Raw genomic sequence first — 22,443 nt, 5'->3', positions numbered from 1 at the left:
CCAAAGAATAATATTTTAAAACCATCCTTGTCAAAAAAAAAATTCCTGCTGTACAACACAGCTTTCTTGTCATTTATGACTCTTGAACTTCTCCCCCCAAGAAGTAACCTCAGAAAAGCTGCTCTTTTAAAATTATTTTTCCTTTCTCCTTAAATGCTTCCTAAGTGCTTTCCCTTTCAGAACCAAGCACCTTGGCCACGTTTGCACTGCTTTCAGAAGATCCCCTACATCAGGGTAACCGATGACATGTTTTATTTTGGAAAACTTAAATAAACACAGAAAAGAAACCCGGGGGAAAACGCGCCCCCCGCCCGCGAGTCGTTCAGATCCGCCGCGAGGCCGCGATGCCTTCTGCGCTGCGGGCCTTCCCGGCTGCGCCAAAAATGCCCAGGCTGCTCGCTGTGGTCTGCGAGCCCAGAGCTGGTCAAAGAGGAAAAACAAATAGTTGGTCTGACTATCTCCAAGGAGAGAGTTTCACTCCGGCTTGACTAATATTTGAAACATCCGCCCCACGGCGCGGCTTGGCGTCTCGCTTTGGGGACCTCTGCCATTGCCAAGGATTTCTCGAGGGGCGCGAGCCCTGGGGCTGAGGACCGCGCCGGACCCGTCGTGGGGACGGAGCCTCCTCTGCCTCGCGGTGCGCGCACGCCTGGAAAGGCGGGATTTAAGGCGGCGATGCCGCGGGAGGCTCTGCAGTGCCGACGAGCCCCCGAGCGGTCCCGCCTCATTCACCCGTGCGTGTGTGCCTCGCAAGTCTCGGCTTGGTAAACCGTCGCAGCTTCGGCGCGAGAGTGGCGTTGGCGCGTCCAAGCCCGGGGCTCCTCGGCCAGGCCAGGGGGCCGGGCGGGCTGCGCGGCCGGGCGGGCGCACCCGCGGGCTCCGGCACACGCCCCTCACCTGGGCGAGGCCGGGCGCGCAGGCGCTCAGCGCGGGGGCCGCGGCCGGGCGCCTCAGCCCCGCGCCCGCAAGAGTTGGACAGTTCCGGGGCCGCGCCTGGCCGAGCTGTCGCCAGCGCCACCTCCACTGCCGCTGCCGCCACCGCCCGGGCTGCAGCAGCTCGCGGGAGAGCGTCTGCGCGAAGCCCCAGCGCAGCCCTGGCGGGACCGCCGCAACCGCCACAGCGTGAGCAACAGCTTCCCGGCTGGAGGAGCCACTGCCCCACGCGCCCGCGGCCCGCGCGCCGAGGTAAGCCCCAGGCGCCCAGCCCAGCCCGGCGCCCCCGGAATGGGCGCCGCCTTCCTACCGGCCCCCGCCCTCTTCTGCAGAGCGAGCGGGCACCCGGGCACGCCGCCCGAGGGAATGGCCGGGAGCCCCCCTCCCGGTAGAGTTTGCACTTTGTCCTGCGGTCCCACTTGTAGAGGAGGGCGCCCACGCGCCGCTCCCCAGGCTGCAGAGGCGAGGCTCCTGCTGGCCCCGGGAGTTAGGACTAGGTCGCGGAAGCCAGAGGAGCAGAGGAGTCCCCAGGGTAGGCTGCAGTTCCCAAGGACGGATGGGGAGGCTGGAGTAGGGGAGAGGCAAGGGCTAGTGCCCCGCTGTGGTTAGCCGCGGCGCTTCTGCCACCTGAGCTTGGAAGTTTGGGGTTTGTCTTTCTCTTCTTTACAGGGAAATGGGTAGTGTGGGGACAGAGGTGTGGGAGGGTAACAGTCGAAGCTCGGGGTCCCAGGAGAGTTCTGCAGCTGAACCAAGGTGAGATGGGGACGATGAGGCAGAGAGAAGGTCCCCAAAGTTTGTGCCTGCTGGGAGCCCTGAGGGGCGGCCTCCGCCACTCAGCTCTAAGCGCTGGTGAAGGTGTCAGCGCCGGGTGGGAGGACACTGTGGGACTGCGGAAGGGACGAGAAGAGGAGAAGGGGGAGGACCATCTGCTTCGCCACTGTTCTGTGCGGGGGCCCGTGGGGAGAAGGGAGAGCTGGCAGGACGATGCTTCCTGGAATGCTCCCTCAGACTGTGGAGGACAAACAGTTTTTATGGTGAACCTGGATGGGGAGTGCTGTGGGTCCTTCAGGGGAAATAAATTGCCAACCACCCCCTCCCCCCACCTCCATGAATACAAAATAAACGCAGTTTTGGAATGCTCTCAAAAGTTGGGGAACGTCTTTCTTCGTTTTCTTCATTTTCATACAGAGACGAGGTTTGTAGTTCTCTTTGGTTCTACTTTGCTGAGAAGCGATAACACCAAGGCTAATGCAAACTTTGTCAAGATGTGGCAATGGATGTTCAAATAAAGGAACAAAACATTTGTGTTGCAGGGCTCAACCTAAAGCTTGGAAACTGGCAGCTTCCACACAATTCATGAAATTGTGGTAAATGTATTTATCTAATTAAAAAAAAGCCTTTTCATAAAGTCAATAAGCTACATCTTAGATAAAGGTTTTGGCTTGAAAGAACTCCCTTAAAATATTTCAGGATCAAATTTCACTGGTTTTTGGAGTCCTTTAATCTTATTTTGATGCCATACGTGCATTGAGCATGTGCTGCCCCTTCTCTGTAATAGATAAAGGGCTTCAGAATGCAAAATACTGCATTGCAAGTTCTGTTGTTATTGAGGTTTTTAAAATGAAAAAAATGTTTATTTGATCAAAGTGTTGGTTGTTTTTCAGATTCTATATTCCCATAAATTAAATATTTGTGGATTTATAATTCACACTCTTACCCATTTCCAAAAGTGATTTGAGGAAGCTTGGGATGACAACCACAAATCAAGTAGCTATTCTTGTAGATCTCCTTGACCTCTCTTGCGTGCATTTACAGTGAAATGCTTTTGGGAAGGTGAATTCTCATAATAAAGGAAACATTACTGTCCTTTCTGGAATCATCTCGATGATATTAATGTTTTGCAGTATAATTCCTTAAGTACTTCATTTGCATTATATTATTTTACATAACATAAGTAATGATCTCTTTATAGAAAATTTAATAACCACTATCAGGTATATTAAGAAAAATAATGTTGATATTTTACAGTGCTTTAACAATATACAGATTCACAGAGCAAAAAGAGAACAGTGAAATTTAATGTATCCTTTTTAACTGAGGCAGAAAGGAAACCAATGGAGGTGTTTCCTCTATAGTCAAAACAGAAGGAACTTTCATTAGTACTTGTCACCTAAACACCGCCAATTAGTGAGAGCTGTCAGCAGCTGGAGGGTAACTACAAAGTACAACTATTATATGAGGATCTATCAAAGAACAGCAGGTGCTCTCAGCGTTCTTTTTCTCAGGCAAGTGACCTGGCTCAGAGAAAAAAAAATCTTCAAAACAAACTATTCTGAAAGGTGAAATGTCTACACAGAATGATGCTGTGTGGAGTTGGGCACGATGAAAAAGACAAAGATCCTAAGTCCTTGGACTAGCCACCCCTTGCTTTGCCCTTAGACATTTTTCTTCCCACTGAATTTGAAGATGTCATTGCCTGATTTTTAACAGCAACAATTTATATGAAAAAAAGACATGAGCAATTAGCTAACTTTTCATAGGAGTGACTGCTTTGTGTGTAAAAATTTTTGTTCACAGAAATAAAGAGCAAAATCAGCTTCCTACCATTCCTATAGGTTTCTAAGTCTTCAAAGGTATAAAGAACAGTGAGTGCGTGTGTGTCTGTCCCAGTTTCCCATGGCTTTTTATGTGTCTCTGGTTTTTTTTTATTATAACCTCTCCACACCATTTCATTATCTCTATTTTGCCACCTCCTGTTCCTGTCACTGTTCCTCCTGTGTCTCAACATGATCTTTTAACCTTTTCTTCATTTGAAAAAAAAATTCTGGGGATTTCTTTTGATATTTGTTGCTGTATAGATTATAGATTATCTCCTTTTTGCTCTTGTGTATGATACTTTTTATACAGTGGTGTCTTTTTTATTAGTGCTAGATTATTTCTTCCTAAAGTGACATCCTAGCACTGCTTTCCCTCTTAAATTTCATATTTACCTTTTGAGCCACTTAAGAGATGGTTTTATGTTACTCTTGGGTGCCTCAGCTCTAATGGGTCTAAACTCTAATTAATATCTTTCTCCTAAATGAACAGGGTGACTCTGTGTCTCTGTGTCAATTTTCATATTTTTCCGAGTCACTGAGGACCTTCCAAGTATCTTTGCTTTCCACAGATAATTCACAAACAAATCCATGGACTCCATCTCCACAGTGCCTCATGATGCCTGCTTCTTCATCTCTCTATTCCCATGGTGACTGTCTTTGTTCAGTCTTCTTATCTCTTTCTAAAGACTACCGTGATGGCTTCCTGACTAGTTTTCCATCTATAATCTCTTCCGTTTCCAATCCATTTAACAGTTGGTTTTGCAGAATAAGCTTTCCAAGGCAGAGCCAAGTTCAGTCACTGGTTATTAAACTATTCCCCAGCACCTGACCAAATGACATATAAACCTCTCCTCAAACAGTTAAGACCCTCTGCTGTCCATCCTCAAAGTAGCTCTGCATTTTCACTTTGATCTCATTGATTGATTCACTCATTCATTTATTAATTTATTCAATGAATATTTGAGTGCCTACTACATGACTCGCACAGCTCTGGGTGATAATTTTAAAAGTACCCCATGTATTGGCTCCGTGATACATTTCAAATCTTATTTTTCAATGTTAGAATCTGCTGTTGAAATATAATCTCATGTGGTCAGATTGGGGCCCCAGAAATCCCACTGGCCTCTTCTGACCTTAGTAGTCCTGAGGCATCGTGATAGAGTCAGGAGTCTCCTGGAAACAGTTTGACACTGCCACAGACCTAAGGCAGTGTTTCCTCAACACACAGCAGGTCTCTGAGTTCTACGTCTCTGCTTATGTTGTTCCCTCTGCCTGGAATAGGCCCTCTCACTTCCTTACAGCCATTTCTACCTGTCAGGAAGTCGGTGCAATTGCTGCATGCTTCCTGATCTCCCTCTGCACTCCAGCTTCTGCTCCATCAAACCCTGTTACATTTTGCTTGACTTTCCTTTGGAGCATGAGGCAAAGTCTTCCTCTTATATATGTGCTTTCTACATTCTCCCTCAAGGGCACGGCACCAACCTTGCCTAACCTCGGATCTGGACCTTCATTTCCTGAAATACCCAGCTCAGGGTCTGACTTACTGCCAGACATCAACAAATAATTTAATTAGTTGGATTGACTTCTACCCAATTCTTGAGTCCCAACTTGTGTAATAACTGTTTTTTTTTTTCAAATACCTCAATTTAGTTTTTATAGTAGAGCCAGTGCTTCTTAAACTTTAATGTACATATAAATCATTAGGAAGTCTTATTAAAATGCAGATTCTGGTTGAGCAGAATCTCAACCAGAGCAGGCCCAACATTCTACCTTTCTAACAAACTCCCAGGTAATTTTGAAATAGCTTATCCTTGAACGACATTTTGATTAGCATGACAGTAGATGATATTTAACAGGTTTGGGGGTTCTGACAGCCCCTGTGTCTCTGCTTGGGGATTTTCCTATGGTTAGTATTTGTTTCAATATTACTTTCTATTTTGAAAGTACTGTAGGCCTGGACATGCTGTCTAAAGCTGAATGGACAGAGAACACTCTCCCGGCAGTGGATCAGCACACACCTGTCTCAGTGGGCTTTGGCCTCAGGGTGCCTCCGGTAATGCCTCCAATGCCTTCCATCGCTGGGATGGTGGCTTATGTCGTGCTGCTGGTTTTCTCTATACCGATGCTGCGCAAGGCAGGGGCGTCTGCCTACTCTGAATATCACCGGAGGGACTTTTCATGGTGGACAAATACGCAAGAGGCAACTGGTCAGGACAGCTCCGATTCTGGTAGTGATTGGGCAAGGAAGGAGGAGAGTGGAGAGTAGGGCTGGTTGAGGAAGCACCATCTGAGTGGGGCATTAAAGGACAGTGAGGGTTTCTTCAGTGTAATAAGGCCCCACACTGTTTGGAAGAGCTCTGGGGAGAGTGAGCCATCCGCTAAGACGATCAGTCCTTTTATATGCTGTTACCACTGCGACAGAACTCAGGAATGCTCAGGGTCTCCGGATAAGAAATCTTCCAGTGACGGGGCTAGCACGTCATCGTTCATAAAAATATAAGGACTATTTCTATGGCTGTGTCTATAACTTCTATATTTATGGACAATAATTTAAATAATGTTATCCACGATGATCAATTGGCATTAACAGGTTACATTCTGACGGGTTACAGCATCATCTCTAATGTCCAGGTACAGACAAGATTTCCTTAGCTACAGAAGCACTGCAAGGGTGTGTGGGTTTTTCTTTTCTTTCTTTTCTTTTTTTTTTGGTTAATAAATACACAATGTGATTTTAAAATAAATAAATAAATAAATAAAGCGGAATGGAAAGTTTGGTTATTCCCTTGTAGTTTCCCCTTATTTTACAGCTACATTATTGCAATTGCTCGTTCTCTCTACTGTGTTTTTCTCCGCCCAGTTGCACTGCCTTGTTATATATTCCTTATCATTTTCCCATTATTTGCGGATTGTGGCTATTCTCCTTTCTCACTCTGCTTTGATCTATTTATTTATTTATTTATTTATTTTTTTGTCTTTGCCCTCTGGTTCTCGAAATTCTCTTCAGGTGCCTTGGCTGACTCCCTGCCCCACCTGTTTTTCTACTGCTTCCAAAATTTTCCAGTGAAAGAAGCACCGAAATAGGGCGCAGGAGACTCAAGCTCCCGTCTGCCTTATTGCTAGCGTGAGACGTGGGGCAAAGCTGTTTCTTTTCTGGGCTTCTCTGTCACTTGTAGATGGAGGGCGTGGGTTACGCAGCTTCCTGGGTCTACTTCAGCTCCCAGATGCCATGTGGGATCTTCACATGAGGCAGAAGGAACAGGTTGAGGGGAGGAAACAAAAATTGTCTGACGATGCTGGTGTTGGTGTATGCCCCGTCTGGTGTTCCCGTTTCAGGTTCCTGTTCTAGATAAACAACTTGAACTTTCATTGTTGTTCTTGTACTAATCAGAGAAATAGTCATACTTTTTAAGAAAATGACTATTCTTTGATGTCCTGTAATCCAGCTGTTCTCACCCCGGGATTCACACTATCATCACTTCAGGAGCTTAAACTAAATACTGATGCTCTTAGCCCCGATGTAGGGAATGGTTTTTATTTTTCAGTATTTTTCAAACAGGTGATTCTAATTTCCAGCCTAGGTGGAGAACTACAGTATCTGGTCCATAAAGGCATTGCAGTGTGATGATTAAGAACATGGCATTGTTCTGAGTCAAACTGTGGCTTAGCTACTCACCAGCTTTGAGAGATTGGGTGAGAGAGGGGTCACTTAATTTCCATGGGCCTCAATTTCTTCATCTGTGCAATGGGTTGACTTGGTTGTTATGTGGAATATGTGAGATAATGTCTGTAGAGCCAGCACTGGAATACTGTGCACATTATGGTTGTTCAAGAAATGAGTAGTTTATCATAATAATCATACTGTTACAGCTTATACTTCCTGAATCAGTTAAGGGCCATCATGCCTTAGCCAAAGTGACACTCTCCTCACCCCCTGTTCAGCTTCAAGATATTCAGCACAGTATAATCAGTTTGAAAGGAAATTTATAAGCATATTTTTCATAAGCCAATGAAAAAATACAGAAGGTGGCATAGATACTAATAAAAAACAATCACCCCTTTGTTTTTGATCCATTTGGTGCCATATCAACTTTACGATCTCATAAATAGCAGAGATGGATTAAAATACATATATACTGATACAGGCTTTCATACCTACTTCATGAAAAATGACATTAGTCATTTAGCAAAGATAGTTCTATCGTCAACAAATAAAAAAGATTGAAATTCATGGGCCTAAGAGAGGATTTTATTTTGGAAATAAATATGATTGTACAAAGCATTTACATTTCTGATTTTATAATGGGAAATGGAATTTAAAAGTAAAGAAGAAAAGCACACACAGAGTGATATCCTGTGCTGTGCAAGATAATGCTAATCAACTTTTTCTTTTCTTTTTGGCTGAGATTCTGAAATAGCCATTATGATATTATCTTATCGTTATATCAGCAACAACAAAATTAGGTAAATGGTTGTAATATTAACTGAGGGACCATCTTCCACTTTTTTTTCTATGAGCATCTGAAAACAAATCAAAGGGGTGCTCTGTAATTCTGGTGGGCCTGGCTAAAGGCACCCCATTATGATTATCAGGGATTATTATACTGACATCCTTTGTATGTGAAATAACTGAGGATGAGTACTGTTTACTAATTTGTTTTCTCTTGGAGTAAAAAGTTTCGTTTCTGCACTATTTACTTTTTGATCAGGAAGAGTATTTTTATTTTTCAGTTAAATCCTCACCAACAGCCTAATGTTTAGTTTCCATAGTATGATGGATACTTTTTTATAATACAAGAAGGTATGATGGAATTTTTAGAAGTACTTTGAGCTACACTAAGAAAAGGCTCATTGTGAGAGATAATGAGCTATTTCTTATAAATCTTTGCTCCAATGTTAAGATTGTGTAAAATTCTACAGAGAGCTGTGATTTTTGATGTGTATTAGTTAAAGTAGTCAGTCTGATGAGTAGTCTGTGAAGTAAGGTTTTCATAGTCCAGAGGCCCAGAATGTTGGTTATCTTATACTAATTTCAAACCAGGGTTCAGATTCTAAATCTTCTCAGAGAACTGTGATTTTTGATGTGTATAAGTTAAAGTAGTCAGTCTGGTGAGTAGTCTGTGAAGTAAGGTTTTCATAGTCCAGAGGCCTAGAATGTTGGTCACCTTATACTAATTTCAAACCAGGGTTCAGATTCTAATTCTTCTCAGGCTTACTATACTGCTATTCCTGTGAAATATTAGATAAGGATATGGAAATGGCTACTCTTTGGTCAAAGACAATCGTTAAATCATCCTTATATCCATAGAGTTAAAAGTGATTTCTGTGCAAAATCTTCACTGATAAATTAAAAAATGAGAACTGGAGAATTTAGAATATTTAAAATTTGAGCCTAGGGGCACAAAACATTAAAAGTAAGGATAGAAAACTTCTATTGCTATTAACTCTAACATTTAAACTTCACCTAGGAATTGTGTGGACCCTGTGAAGTTCTTAGATTCGATACTTTGGAGGTGGGCTTAGGCTTAGGGAGAAGTATTACCTTATCTGTTATGAAAAATCTAATGCTTAGAATAACAATACAAAGTATAAAATATCATTGTTTGCATACAAATATATGTACTTGTATTTAAACACAGGCATTGTGATCTTATATACATAAAATATTTTTATTTAAATAAATTGATGATTGTACATGTTCTTAGATTTCTGGAAATGCTAATAATTAAATGTATCTCATTCCCTGCATATGTTGCACTATTGAAGATGGGAAGTAGAGCCTAAAGGTTAAGTTAGGCTCTGGAGTTAGGCTTTGTAGATGTGAATTCCAGCTCTTCCTCTTATTAGCTCTGTGACTTTGACTAAGTTATTTTGCTTCTCTGTGCCTTAGTTTCCCAAGTCTAAGGAATGATAAAAGAGCCTTTCATAGGACTGTTGTGAGATAAAATGAGTTAATAAACATAATATACTTTACAAAGTTCTTGGCACCTACAGTATTCATAGAGGTAGCCATAGTTGAACATTATACAATTTAATTATTAATATCAAATACTTTAAAGGTGCACTTATTTCTTTGCCAAGACAACTTTTGCAACTCTGGTTTTTGAACGTTCAGTTTGAAACTTACTTGTTATATTTCAGTTACATATTTTCTGTTTTCTCATATACTTTTCCTTGTTTACTTTAAAAGAACAATGATGTGAAAGGGAGGTTAGAGGTGTGGAATTGTAAGTATTACAAGAACTCTTAAAAATTTGTAACCATGTGAAGCTCAGGTGGATTTTTACTAACAAAATATATAATGTGGCTTCTAGGACGTTTGGAAAGACCAAGAGCTTACTTAACACATAGCTTCTGTGAGAATGTGCTTCTTGAACTTGGTACTCATATAAACCTGGAATGTTTGGAAGGGACCGAAATTAGGGAATGATCCAAGTATAGGAGCCATCTTATGTAAACAGGGTGTTTGTAACTAGGGCAGACTTATTGAAGGTCAGTCTCTTCTCAGGTACCTGAATTGTAGTTGGATAGTCACCTATCCTGGGTTCATAGGCATTTAACACCTGAATTGGCTTTTCTAAGTTGGACTTTATAAGGCTAAATAATTGGTAAGAGAAAGATATAATTTGTAGGATTGCCAAAGGGTTGAAGTCCTTATATACCTCATTATCACATGTATCATTCTTTTTTTTTTTTTTTTTTTTTTTGAGACAGAGTCTCACTTTGTTGTCCAGGCTAGAGTGAGTGCCGTGGCGTCAGCCTAGCTCACAGCAACCTCAAACTCCTGGGCTCCAGTGATCCTTCTGCCTCAGCCTCCCGAGTAGCTGGGACTACAGGCATGCGCCACCATGCCCGGCTAATTTTTTATATATATATCAGTTGGCCAATTAATTTCTTTCTATTTATAGTAGAGACGGGGTCTCGCTCTTGCTCAGGCTGGTTTTGAACTCCTGACCTTGAGCAATCCGCCCGCCTCGGCCTCCCAAGAGCTAGGATTACAGGCGTGAGCCACAGCGCCCGGCCACATGTATCATTCTTAATGGTCAGTCTCACTTCCACAGGAATAAAATCTTCAAGGTTCAGAATGTGAGATAGTCTGTTCCTTCTGCCCCATGCTTGGTGTCACCAGGCTGCTTCTAAAAACATCTCTTGGACTTTAGCAAATGAAAGAAACCCTGGGAGCTTGCTAAAATTGTAGATTCCTATAATTCACCTTTGAAGGCTCTGACTCTCCAGGTCTGAGATGGGACCCAGTAATCTGGGTATTTTATAAGTATCCCAGGTGACTGACAGATCGCATTTGAAGATTAGTCCCAGTTCTCAACTGGGGATGAATATCAGAATTACCTGAATATCATAGGAAAAAAATCCAGCTAAATATGCCAAGCAAAAAATCCAGCTAAATATGCCAAGTTCAGTTCCCCGAAGCCATCTTCACCATAGGACACTCCTTCCTTAAGTTGCCCTGGGATTCACCCATGTGTAACCTGTCCTGTGTGAATTCTGGAGAAGCAGATTGTGCCCTCTCATTGTCTACTCACTGGCCTTTACCCACAGGTTTCAGTCTACCGCAGTTTTCCATGCCATTGTGGACCACTAGTCACCTGCGGTCAGTAGCCGTGTGAGGTGATTTCGGGATATATGGATTCCAGGGCCCAAACCTAACAGTACAAATCTCACAGGAGGTGGTGGGTGGTGAGGTCCTGGGGCCAGCATTTTTTCTTGACTCCCCAGATGATAATTAGGGCTGGATGAAGTTTTCTAACCAGTGTTCTAGTGGTCCCCAACATTTGTGACACTGGGAACCAGTTTCGTGGAAGACCAGTTTTCCACGCATGGGGTGGAGCGTGGGGGCGTCACTGCCTTGGCTCCACCTCAGATCATCAGGCGTTGGATTCTCATTGGGAGGGTGCAAACTGGATCCCTCGCATGCCTGCGCACTTTGCGGTGGGGTTCGCACTCCAGGAGGGTCTGATGCTGCCTGGGATCTGATGGGGCGGGGCTTGGGCGGTGATGGAACAATGGGGAGGGGCTGTGGGTGCAGGTGGGGCTTCTTCTTGCCACTAGCCTACTGCTATGTCGCCCGGTTCCTAGCGAGTTGGGGACGGAGACCACAACAGTTCTATGGGAGGACAGTGCCAGTGGTTTTTGTAACCACATCGAGGGCACTGACCAGATGGCTGGTATCAAGACCACCATGACTATTTAATGTCAGCAGTGTCTCTTCCCTTGCCTGTCTCCAGGTTTCTTCCTTCTCTGCATCCTGGGAACAGCCATGTCCTTGTGGTTTTAAGGTAGGAAACAACAGGCTCCTTTCTTTATGGCCCCTTCCTGCCTTCCTTTTTCCACAGATGCCAAGTAGAGACCGAGGTGACTGTGCCAATTGTACAGATGTGATGGCGCACACTCAAACTGCCGCTGTCCTGGCAAAGACCCCTTTAAGCTCTTTCAAATCCTTGAATTCTCTCTTGCCTCACTGTGTATAGCTTACATAAGCAAGGTTTAAATTTGTGAAGAATTTCATAGGTTCTCAGATCTGTTGTCTTCCTCTCATATTGCATCGGAAAAGGTACAATATAATGTATTCTTGGCTGGCATGGGTCAAAGGTAATCTGATCTTTTGAAATACTTGATTCTTGAAATCATGTTTCTGAATTATCAGGAATTACAGTAAGGAAAATTGTTTACTGTGTATGTGTAACAATTCTGAGTCTTCAGGGTGTATACTTAAAAATGCAAACTGTGGAATTTTTTTATGTTGCTATATAAAGGAATGAACAAAAATGACATTAAAATTTTTAAGCATTATGTTATGAACAGCCCCGACTCTGATCATTGATTATTTTAGAATCCAGCAATAGTGTTATACTTTGTTAAATAATGCATATTTAACTATAAAACTGAAGAGAGTGATTGAGGGGAAGATGGCACAAACGTTGACAGTTTAGCATCTCCTCATCCTAGGGTCATGTTATGATTGAACCCTATGTTCAGCATGAGTTCGCCCTCTTAATGTCAACTTCTTTCTTCAGCTATAAGGAAAGGCTTAGTGATAACTGAAGGGAACAGAGAGGTTGGTGAAGGTGGGTGATTGGCAAAAAAGTATATGTGATATAACCAAGCAAATTAAAATGTGAAAGGGAATTATGCATACTGGAGATAGCAATGGCTAGAACTTACAGATCTTCTCAAGAGGCAAATTACTGGTCACATGGCAATTTTATTTTCTAACATTAAGAAAAAAAATTTAAAATGCAACATCTGAGCTGTTCCACAGGGCTAATTATGGTGGTGATTTGAGGAGCCCTCCACGGGATAGAGTTTTAATAATCCGTAGGGCCTGTGCTTAATTGGGAAGGTCACACCACTCCAAGGGCTTTTTGAACTGACCCATTTCTTCATCTCTCTCAAGCCATATTATGACCATGAGAGAGGGTGCACTAGGATCATGATTTCAGCACTGCCTGAAGCCACTCCAAGCAGCCCAGAATGATGAAAGACACAAAACAGAATCTTTGTGAATCTCCCCCACCTCCGTGGCTGCTGTTTCTTAACCCCCTTTAGCAAGAGGACAAGGCATGTGCCTCACCATCTGGTGCCAGATAAAAAGGCTTTGAGCAGACATGGTAGTTGCCTGCAGACTCTTGAAGGGATGACATGTGAATAAGGAAGTATTTTCATTTTCTGAGATTACAGCAGGCACAACCAGATTTAATGGGTGGGATTATAGGGAGGCAGATTTCAACTCATAGTGAGAAAGAACTTTCTAATGATTCAAACTGTCCAATAATGGCATGGCTGTCTTGAAGTTTCCTGCTCGCTCTAGTTGAAAGTATGTGGTGGATGAGGGGATTAGCCACCAGAAACAGCACAGAGGAATTCCTACACTAAGTAGAACCTCAATTGAGCTGATCATGGCAATCTGTCCCCTTCTTGGCATTACTGATAAAAAAAATTTGAGGAATGGCTATAGGGGAAGGAGATATATATATATATATATATATATATATATATATATATATATATGTAGGGGAAGAGGTATTCCTAAACTCCTTAAAAGATGAAAGAACAATTATTTCACCTTCCTCCCCCACAACTTGTTATTATTTTTCCAGCTTTTAAGCATGTTGCACTCACTGAGCACCTGTTATGTGCCATAACATTATCTCATTTAACAGCCAAAGGCACACATCCCAGTGTGTTCCCTCTTGGCTAGAATTCTGCAGTTTCCTGACCTTCACACAAGGATAAAGATCTGTAGTCATCTTCAGTGAGTTCTCACAGGTTGTGCTGTACACTGTTGAGCTATCAATCAAAAGAGTGATACTCTTTTCATATTCCCATACCACTTTTCTGTATTTCTCTTATGGTGCTTGCAATATTAGATTGTAGTGATATGTTTGTATTGATTTTTCTCACTAGATTGCAAGCTACTTAAGGGCAAGCCTCTTGATTTATCAAGTTAATGACTATACAAGTGTCAGGTAAATAGTAAATGTTAATATTTATTGGCTGAATATTTGATTACTCCTCCCATACCACCCCTGCCCCAAAAGAAATACTTGGGATGACTTTTATCCTCAAGGTAAGGAACTAAAAGGAAAAACATCAGAATATGCTTTCTCTTCCTGGCTTTACCTCTACAATCCAAATCACATCCTAATTACCTATCCCATCCATTCTGTTTTGGGGAAGGAGGGAAAGAGAGTGAAGAGAATGAGGCCAAAAACCCCCTAAAATTAGAGAAGGGAAAACCACTTCTTATAGGACTCCTTTGTCTCCTGGCTAGATGTATTGCCTTCAGCAGCACTAGCAGTAGGAGGAGGGGGAAATCCTTCTTCTGCTGTTAACTAGCTGTGTGAACTGAAATCAGTCCTGTGGCCACCTCACTGTTTCTTTCAATATGATTTTTGGCGACTCATTTGATCTTTAATTCTGTAATTCGTAAACTCCTTTCCCTTCAAAGTTTCCCAAAGTCCTTTTCCTCTAGGTAGAATTCTAGAGGCCAGAAGGATGCTGACAAGAGAAACAATGTAAGGCTTAGAAACCTATTTGGGAGGTAGCAGTGGGTCAAGACTCTATGTCCTTTGTGATCTGACACATCCAGATTGAGTCCCTGCTGTGTAGCCTTGAGCAAATTATAAACATCTCTAAGTGGAAGATTCCTCTCCTGTAAAATGGGCATAATATTATATATCTCATAGGATTGCAAGGACTCAATAAGATAACAGATATGAAGTGTTTTTCCTGGACTAGAAACATGAGCCCTTGGAAAACAATAGCTGCTAGTATTTGGAAATAGCCCTCTCTCTTTTTCCTTCCTCTTTTGTCCAATCCCTGAATGACACCCACACACAAGTCCTGAACAAGTTTTCTTGGCATGAGTTTTGTTGCACTCTTGAATATCATTTCTCCTCCATCTAGAATTATTAGAGGGCAGTCAAGGTCCCTTTCTGTGAGGGATTCTCCTCCTACATGTACAATGGCCAAAAGAACAGCCCTTTTCACAGTGGTTGGGAATATACTTATTTTTGCATTTTTTGCATAGAAGACACAAACACTACTGAGGAGACACTGGAAATGGATCTGAGGTCGTATATCTTAATACTATACAATGTATCACACCCAGATCAAGATGCCTTTATTTGAAAGTGCTTTGACTGAGCAACAGTGACACAGCAGCTCCTGAGCTTGACAATAAATAGACACCTTATAAAAATTTATGAAGTTCAGGTTGTAAAGAACAAACTGCACATACTGAGTGGTAGCACTCTTATTAAAATAATTTCATCTTTAAGTCCATTGCCTCCATAGCACCAATCCTAGAAGCTCATACCATGGCTAGACACCTCAGCAGCCTGTAAACTTTTATGTGGGCTTTTGGAAAGGGATGATAGTTTTACAAGATATGATTTTCTCATCTCACCAAATTAGATTATTTGAGATAGCGTCCCTGGATGTGAATTTCAGTCCTGAGTAAATCCGCACCTCTGAGACTCTGTGCAGCCTGCTAGCAGGGTGGAAATGGAGCATAATAAATCTGCCCTGAGCCCATTTCTCTCCACACAGCTCCATAATTCATTCTTTGCTTGGTACCCATGACTGCTTTTCACAGCTAATCAGTCTGCATCCAGGCTGGCTCCTTTCATGTGCAATACCTCCTTCTTGCTCCAGACCTCCCCTCTTGGCATGCTCAGCTGCTCCAGGCTGCTTTCTAGAGCTTTGTGCCACCACATTCCCTGTATGCAGGCTGTTCGTGATCATATGCCAGTTACTCTAGTTTTAGGGTGGCCTCTATGTTGAAGCAGACTTTTAAAAAGATACTCTGTTTAAAGTGAAATAAAATAGATAATAGCGTCTCTGGAGTGCATCTGTAGGCCTAGTGAGTATTTCAGTTATTTTTCCCTGAGTCTCCTCTAAGAGGACAGAGGAAGGGCGCCCTGCTACTAATGCCACTTGCTTCTTTGTTCTAGTCCTTTCCACACCAACCATGGTGAATGATTCCCCATTGCTCGTATGGCTCTTCTCCCTCTCTTCTGGTTCAACAATGCTTTGGTCCAATGGTACTAAGCTGTGAATTTAAATACATGGTTTCTGGTCCTGTTTCTTCCCTTAATTATTGTTGGGAGATTGGGTAAGGGATTTCCCATTACTGGCCTTAATCTGTGACATGTGTAAAACAAGCAGGTGGGAATAGGTAAATTTTAAGGGAAAATTCTATAAATTATGTATTATATAGATATGGAAAATTGAACTCTCTTCCTCCTTATGATTTAATTCAATAATTAGTTGTTTTGAGAATAAGCTAGTGCAATCTAGGGCTTTCGAAGAAGAGTTTTCAAGAGAATCATGCTACCAGCAGGGCGTTGTGTGAGGGCCACACAAAAATAACCTTGTGTAGAAGGTTGTCAGCTATAACTGGTCAGAGGGCAGGCACCTGGAGCAACAGTTTGATGAGGAATAGAAGAATAGAATGCTCAGTGGGACAAAAAGCAGTAACATCCAACTTGTCAGTTTTAGGGGAAGAGTGTCTTTGTGTTCTTCAATTATTTTAAATGCTATTAATTAAATAGCTTGTTAAACTTTCTAGAATGCTTTCACTTACATTATTCATTCATATTCTCTTCAGCTTGCTGAATTTGGTAAGGGCCTTTATTTCTTGCCTAGTTTTATAGAGGAGGAAACCGAAGCACTGAGAAGTGACATAATGTGCTCCAAGCCACGTGCTTCAGTGGTGACAGAGCAGCACTGGTATCTCTCCGTGAGGAACATGGACTCCTAGCTGCTCAAGGTGGTCCATGGACCAGCAGCATCTGCATCACTTGGAAGCTTGTTAGAAATGTATCATCTCAGGCCCCACCTTAGACCAACTGAAACAGGATCTCCACTGTAAACCTTCAAGTGTTTTGTTTGGCTATTAAGTTCCGAGAAATTCAGTAATCTAGTGGAGCCTCCTGCCTCCACTAAAGGTCACGCTCTGTTTCGTTCTTTGAGTCCAGGGTCAGGCCATCGGACCTCATGAGAGGCTGGTCTGTAGAGGGAAAACATACTTAAGGTAACTCAAGTCAGCTTCCTGGGGCTTTGCACATGAAATAAAACAGAAAGAGTTGGGTTTTGTTTTTCCTGTGCAGGTTGAGGGATTATTTAGAACCACACAAATAGATAAGCAGGATGTGGAATGCTTGTCTCACTCAAAGTCCTTATATATTCGTTCATGGACAAACCCCGTTCTAATATCACCACCTTGTATCAACACATTCCCATTTGAAAATATGCAAATATAACAGGACAAGCAGGGAACATAGCTGATTAGACATCTCAGTGATGAGAACAATTCAAATTAGATCTTGTACCTCTGTGTCTGAAATGACTTCAGATGCTAAGGCTGTTGATTCTAAATTCTGAAAATAGCTATTCTAGATGCTTTACATGAATATGGCTTTGAAATGTAAACATAAAAGTAACTGAATAGCACTAAATTTGGGACATAAAAGTGCTCTAATTACTATTTTGGTAGTCAGCAAGTCATCAGCTCCTCCAAGGAGATGACTTTACATAGTCAACCAAAAGTATGTATTCAGGCGCTACCATGTGCAAGGGTGCCAGTGGAGAGACTGTAGTCTAAGAAGAGAATCTTTGAAATGTCCTATTTATCTTTCATCATCTTGCAAAAAAACAAGTTGGCTTTGAAAAAGTCCACATGAAATGACAACTCTTGATAATGTCAAGATAATTGAATGGGGTAGACAATAGTGACTCATTTTGTCCTAAGATATCCAGGACCACCTTAAACATACCTTACATTCTAGGGCACCTAATATCAAGTTCTAAATATGGGATAATGGATGATTTTGTTCTTGCATTCCTTAGGGGGGCTCTAGGAACCACCAAACAGTGAAACTCTTGCCAGTTTCTTAACGTGACCATCTGAAAGGGTCATCTGTGGACATGTTGTTTTGCACATACAAGCCCAGAAAATGGAACAAGGGCTGCAAGTCTTCACAAATGTGGTTTGAAAAATATGATGCATGTAATCCATATATATTTTTTTATATGAAAGGCAGATGTGACATGCCCTTTGGATGATGACTTTATCTTTGATCCCTGTCCCCATCAATTCTAGTGGCACTTGCTCTCAGATTTACAGGTAGAATGACATTTTTGTTCTGGCTGAGTACCTTGGGTCAAACTGCCTTCACTAACTACAGCCCATTTACTGTCCATATTTTCCATCTCTTGAGGGTGGCATTATATTATGTCACATTGTGTATCACTAGTCCTTTTATTTTTTTCTCTTAGCTGTCTTATATTTTCATCCTTGTTTAATTTGTTGTATTGTAACCAATCAGATTACATGACTCACCAAAGAATTGAACGTGGACAAGGTGGCATATTTAAGTAAATTCATGTCAGTAATATGATATCAGAGCATACTAACTATATAGAGACAAATATTCCATAATGGATTATTCCCAGTTTATTCTTCTGAACATCTTAAAACATTGTCACTTTTTAAAGGGGTATTAGAGTAGTTTCTGGATTGCAATAATCAATTGCATCTGAGATCACCAGTCTTGTATAGTGTTTGGGTCATGAGCATTATGCTCTTGACATAAGGAGAAGGGAATATCCCAGGCGTATGGGTATTGTACATGTCACCAAGACAAGGTCACAAAGAAAGACAATGGAATAAATAATCTTGAACATGGATCTTCAAGCTTAATAGTTTATAGATACAATCATTCATGAAAGAGTTATTTTACCCAATGCTATTTGTGTTTGGAGGACCCTTTATTATTAGATTTTTATTTAAGTTATGAGAGTGATAGAGCTTGAGATAAGTAGTGCTACCTTCTTTTCTTAGGCTGCAATTAAATACCCTATACATTTTTGCATGCCTGGGAATCATACTGATTTTTTCTTTCCTCCTCTGACATTTTTGTACTATTCATGAGTCAAATGGTTTGATCTGATTATTCAAACAATTCTTTTGGAAGAGCAATTATATTTTTACTTTGGTTTCTTTTGCTTTCTGCCTTCCTTCTTATTCTTTAATTTTAAATCTTGTTGAGATGGAAATAACAACAATACCAACCAGAGGCCACGGATGCTTGACTGTATGTAGTAGTGTTTTAATCACTTAACAGCTATTATATAATTCAAAACAAGGTAGGCACTATCATACTCCCCATTTTACAGATGATGAAACTGATGCTTAAAAAGTTAAGAAACCTTTTAATTCATAAGACTATATTGATTGACAGAACGCTGTCTTGAACCAAGGCCTCGCTGATTCTAGAACCCACCTTCATCATGAAAACCGTAATGTAAGAACAAAAAGGAAATATAAAAATCATCTAGTTCAAACTATTCCTTTTAAAAATGAAAAAAATAGGTCAAGAGAGGTTAAATTCCTTACCTGAGGTAATACAACTAGCAAATGGAAACAGCAGTTTTAATGAGTATCTTTTTTTCAAGGAAGTTATGCAGGCATTTTGTATTCCATTTAATTGGCCACCTTGGATCAGGTATCCTTTTTGAACAAATCTGCTATAACAAGGAGTATGGGCTCGTTGTACAGAATTGTTCAAAATGGCTGTTGTCTCACTCCCTTCTTGCTAGGGGTTAAGAGGAATTCTTATAGTTGGGCAGACACTGCAAAAGCTGTTCACTGAATGTGGTTGTTATCTCCCAGGGCTGGAGGCCCAGTTCTAGCCAGACTCCCACAAAGCCAGGAAGCAAGTCCCTGCTAAGGAATTTTCCATGTTATTAGGATTTCTTCTCCTCTCAAAGTAGATCAAATCCAGGGTGAAACCAGCCTGCCTTCGTTGTTCTTCACTCAGTCCACTCTCCAGGCCCTGCCTCTATGTTGAAGGTAGATTGAGTTTGACAGATGGAAAACCAGCAGCAGTCCTGAGACAGGCTGCCAAATGGGACACAGGAGGAGGTGATCTGATGGGTTGTGGCATTGAATTGAAAGGGCATGGATATCAATGCATTGATGAAGACAATGAATGGTGACTTTCTTGAGGAAATAGCAGTATTTTCCATCACTGAATGAACCGCATGGAAGGTTTAGAAAAGGGAGAGGCAGTTACTGGGCAAGGTACTGTTTTCTGATGTATACCTATATCAGGGGTATATGGATAATATATAACTCAAATATTTAACTTGCAAAATAGTGCTTCAACATAGATGTGTATCGCAATTGGACTTTTTTAATACTCCATTTTTCTGATTACAAAACTACACTTATTTAAGAAAAGAATGAAGAAAGAAGTTGTGATTCACCGAGATACATATACAGGTTGAAGGGTGAATTGCTGAGACAGAGTTGTTTTTTACCCGGATGTGCATTTCTTTTCCCTTTCCAAGCAGGTAGCCAGGTGTTCTGTGCTCCCCTTGCCTCAGAGGAGAATTGTGCTGCAGAGGTAGTAGAAGTTGCCCATACTAGAGAAGAGATGGTTTTGCTGTTCTTGTGGCCGCTTGAGGGGATTCTAACATGGTGGGAGGAGCAGCAGGGACCTTTGGGAAGGTAAGCGGGAAGATATAAAAGAACAGAAAGAGGCTGGGAGCGGTGGCTCACTCACGCCTGTAATCCTAGCACTCTGGGAGGCCGAGGCAGGCAGATTGCTCGAGGTCAGGAGTTCAAAACCAGCCTGAGCAAGAGTGAGACCCCATCTCTACTATAAATAGAAAGAAATTAATTGGCCAACTAATATATATATATATACAAAAAATTAGCTGGTCATGGTGGCATATGCCTGTAGTCCCAGCTACTCGGGAGGCGAGGCAGCAGGATCGCTTGAGCCCAGGAGTTTGAGGTTGCTGTGAGCTAGGCTGATGCCACAGCACTCACTCTAGCTTGGGCAACAAAGCGACACTTGGTCTCAAAAAAAAAAAAAGAACAGAAAGAGAGGGCTTGATTTCCTAAGGTTGGTGATTTCAGTGGTCTGCTTCTTTGTAGCACCCCAGTACTCTGACAGGACTTTGGGGTTAAGGGGTGACACACCTAGGAAAGCTATGTATACCTGGCTTTGGCAGAAAATCTTCCAGCACCTGAAGCAGGCCCCCTCAATACCAAAGTCTTGAGAGGCCTTCAGTCCATCAGTTTTCTTTTAAAACTGCAAATCTAAGCATGTTTCCCAATGAAAGATCCCTTCAATGACTTCCCATCTGTAGGAGATAAAGAGGAGTATTCCAAGCAGATGCAGTTGCATGTGCAAAACTGTTCATACGAAGCTCACAGCACATGTACTCTGTACCAGTGACTTTCTTCATCTGGATCACAGGGTCTGTGGGGGAAGGGGCAAAGGCTGCTCCTGGGTGCCTCGACTGCCATCTGCTGGGATCTCTGTGGGCTAATGACTTTTAGGAGCATACGTAGTTTTTCAAATAAAATCTCACACAGAAACACAGGATATGAAGTAGATAATAGAGGAGAGGCACACCAGGGACTCCCATGCCTTCCATGCACCCTTGAGTTCTTAAGGCATCTCTGTGGGACCATGGCTGTGGGTAATGGGAAGCCCATTATCTGCTCAGATTTGAAGTTTTATAAGATGATCACAATGGTGGTATGAAGATTCATTAAGGGACCAAGACTGGAATGTTAAACTGGATGCAAAGAGACCAATCTAGAGAGGAGAAATTTCTGAACACAAGCTGATGATGTAAAAATAACTTTATTTTTCTATGAATTTCAGTCTCATAGTATGTTATGAACTTCATTTGATTTGATGGTGAAAATTTAGTTATAATTCAGGGTCACAGTCTCCTTCTCTGACTTGGATCTAATCCCAGGGGTGTTTATTCACATAGTAAAAGCCACCACTTACTCAAAACTCAATTATATAAAAGGCAGGCACTTTTCAAAATGTAACTCATTTAATTACTGTAGTAACCCTTTATGGCATGTATGGTTATTATCTCCATCTTACAGAGATGAGGAAACTGAGGCCCAGAAAGTTGAGTTATTTCTGGGATTTAAACCTAGGCTGCCTGGCTTCCGGCACTCCAGTATCCGGGCTGTTAACCCATGCAGCTGCCATGTGGAGGAATCTGTGGGGAGTGCATCATATTGTCCTTGGGAATGATCAGTCTTCTCTGGCATCCACTGCCATTGAGGTTTTTTTGTTTGTTTGTTTTTAATCCCATCTGGTCCTAGGACATCATCCACATAGGTTGCTCTGCATCTTCCGGAATGATTCATCCAGCTACTCACAACCTACACTATGACTGGAAGAAGCAATTTGAGGCTGTGTAGGACTCTATCCACCTAGATTAGTGGTTCTCAACAGGGATTTTGCCCCCAGAGAACATTTGGCAATGTCTAGAAACATTTTTGGTTGTTATGACTTGGGGTGAGGAGTATGCTACAGGCATCTGGAGGGTCGTGGCCAGGGATGGTGCT

The 22,443-nt window shown here is 42.0% G+C and overlaps 1 protein-coding gene across 8 annotated transcripts in view; it reads left to right on the top strand.

The window, feature by feature from the left end:
- The first annotated feature begins 405 nt into the window (after positions 1-405).
- The window catches only part of ZNF385B (zinc finger protein 385B), a 374,516-nt gene continuing 352,478 nt past the window's right edge, over positions 406-22,443 (top strand). For 5 of the 8 annotated variants that reach the window (XM_012785825.2, XM_076005718.1, XM_012785822.3 and 2 more), the window contains exon 1: positions 406-1,185. The gene's annotated coding sequence lies outside the window, so the exon portion shown is untranslated. Of the gene's footprint in view, positions 1,186-11,575; positions 11,825-22,443 lie in introns of those variants that run through there. The other 3 variants (XM_012785826.3, XM_076005717.1, XM_012785829.2) reach the window with 2 other exon arrangements.

The sequence above is a fragment of the Microcebus murinus genome, chromosome 8 (assembly GCF_040939455.1).
Source record: "Microcebus murinus isolate Inina chromosome 8, M.murinus_Inina_mat1.0, whole genome shotgun sequence".
NCBI lineage: Eukaryota > Metazoa > Chordata > Mammalia > Primates > Cheirogaleidae > Microcebus > Microcebus murinus.
Note: the sequence above shows the minus strand (reverse complement) of the source record. Positions and strands in the feature narration are given on the sequence as shown.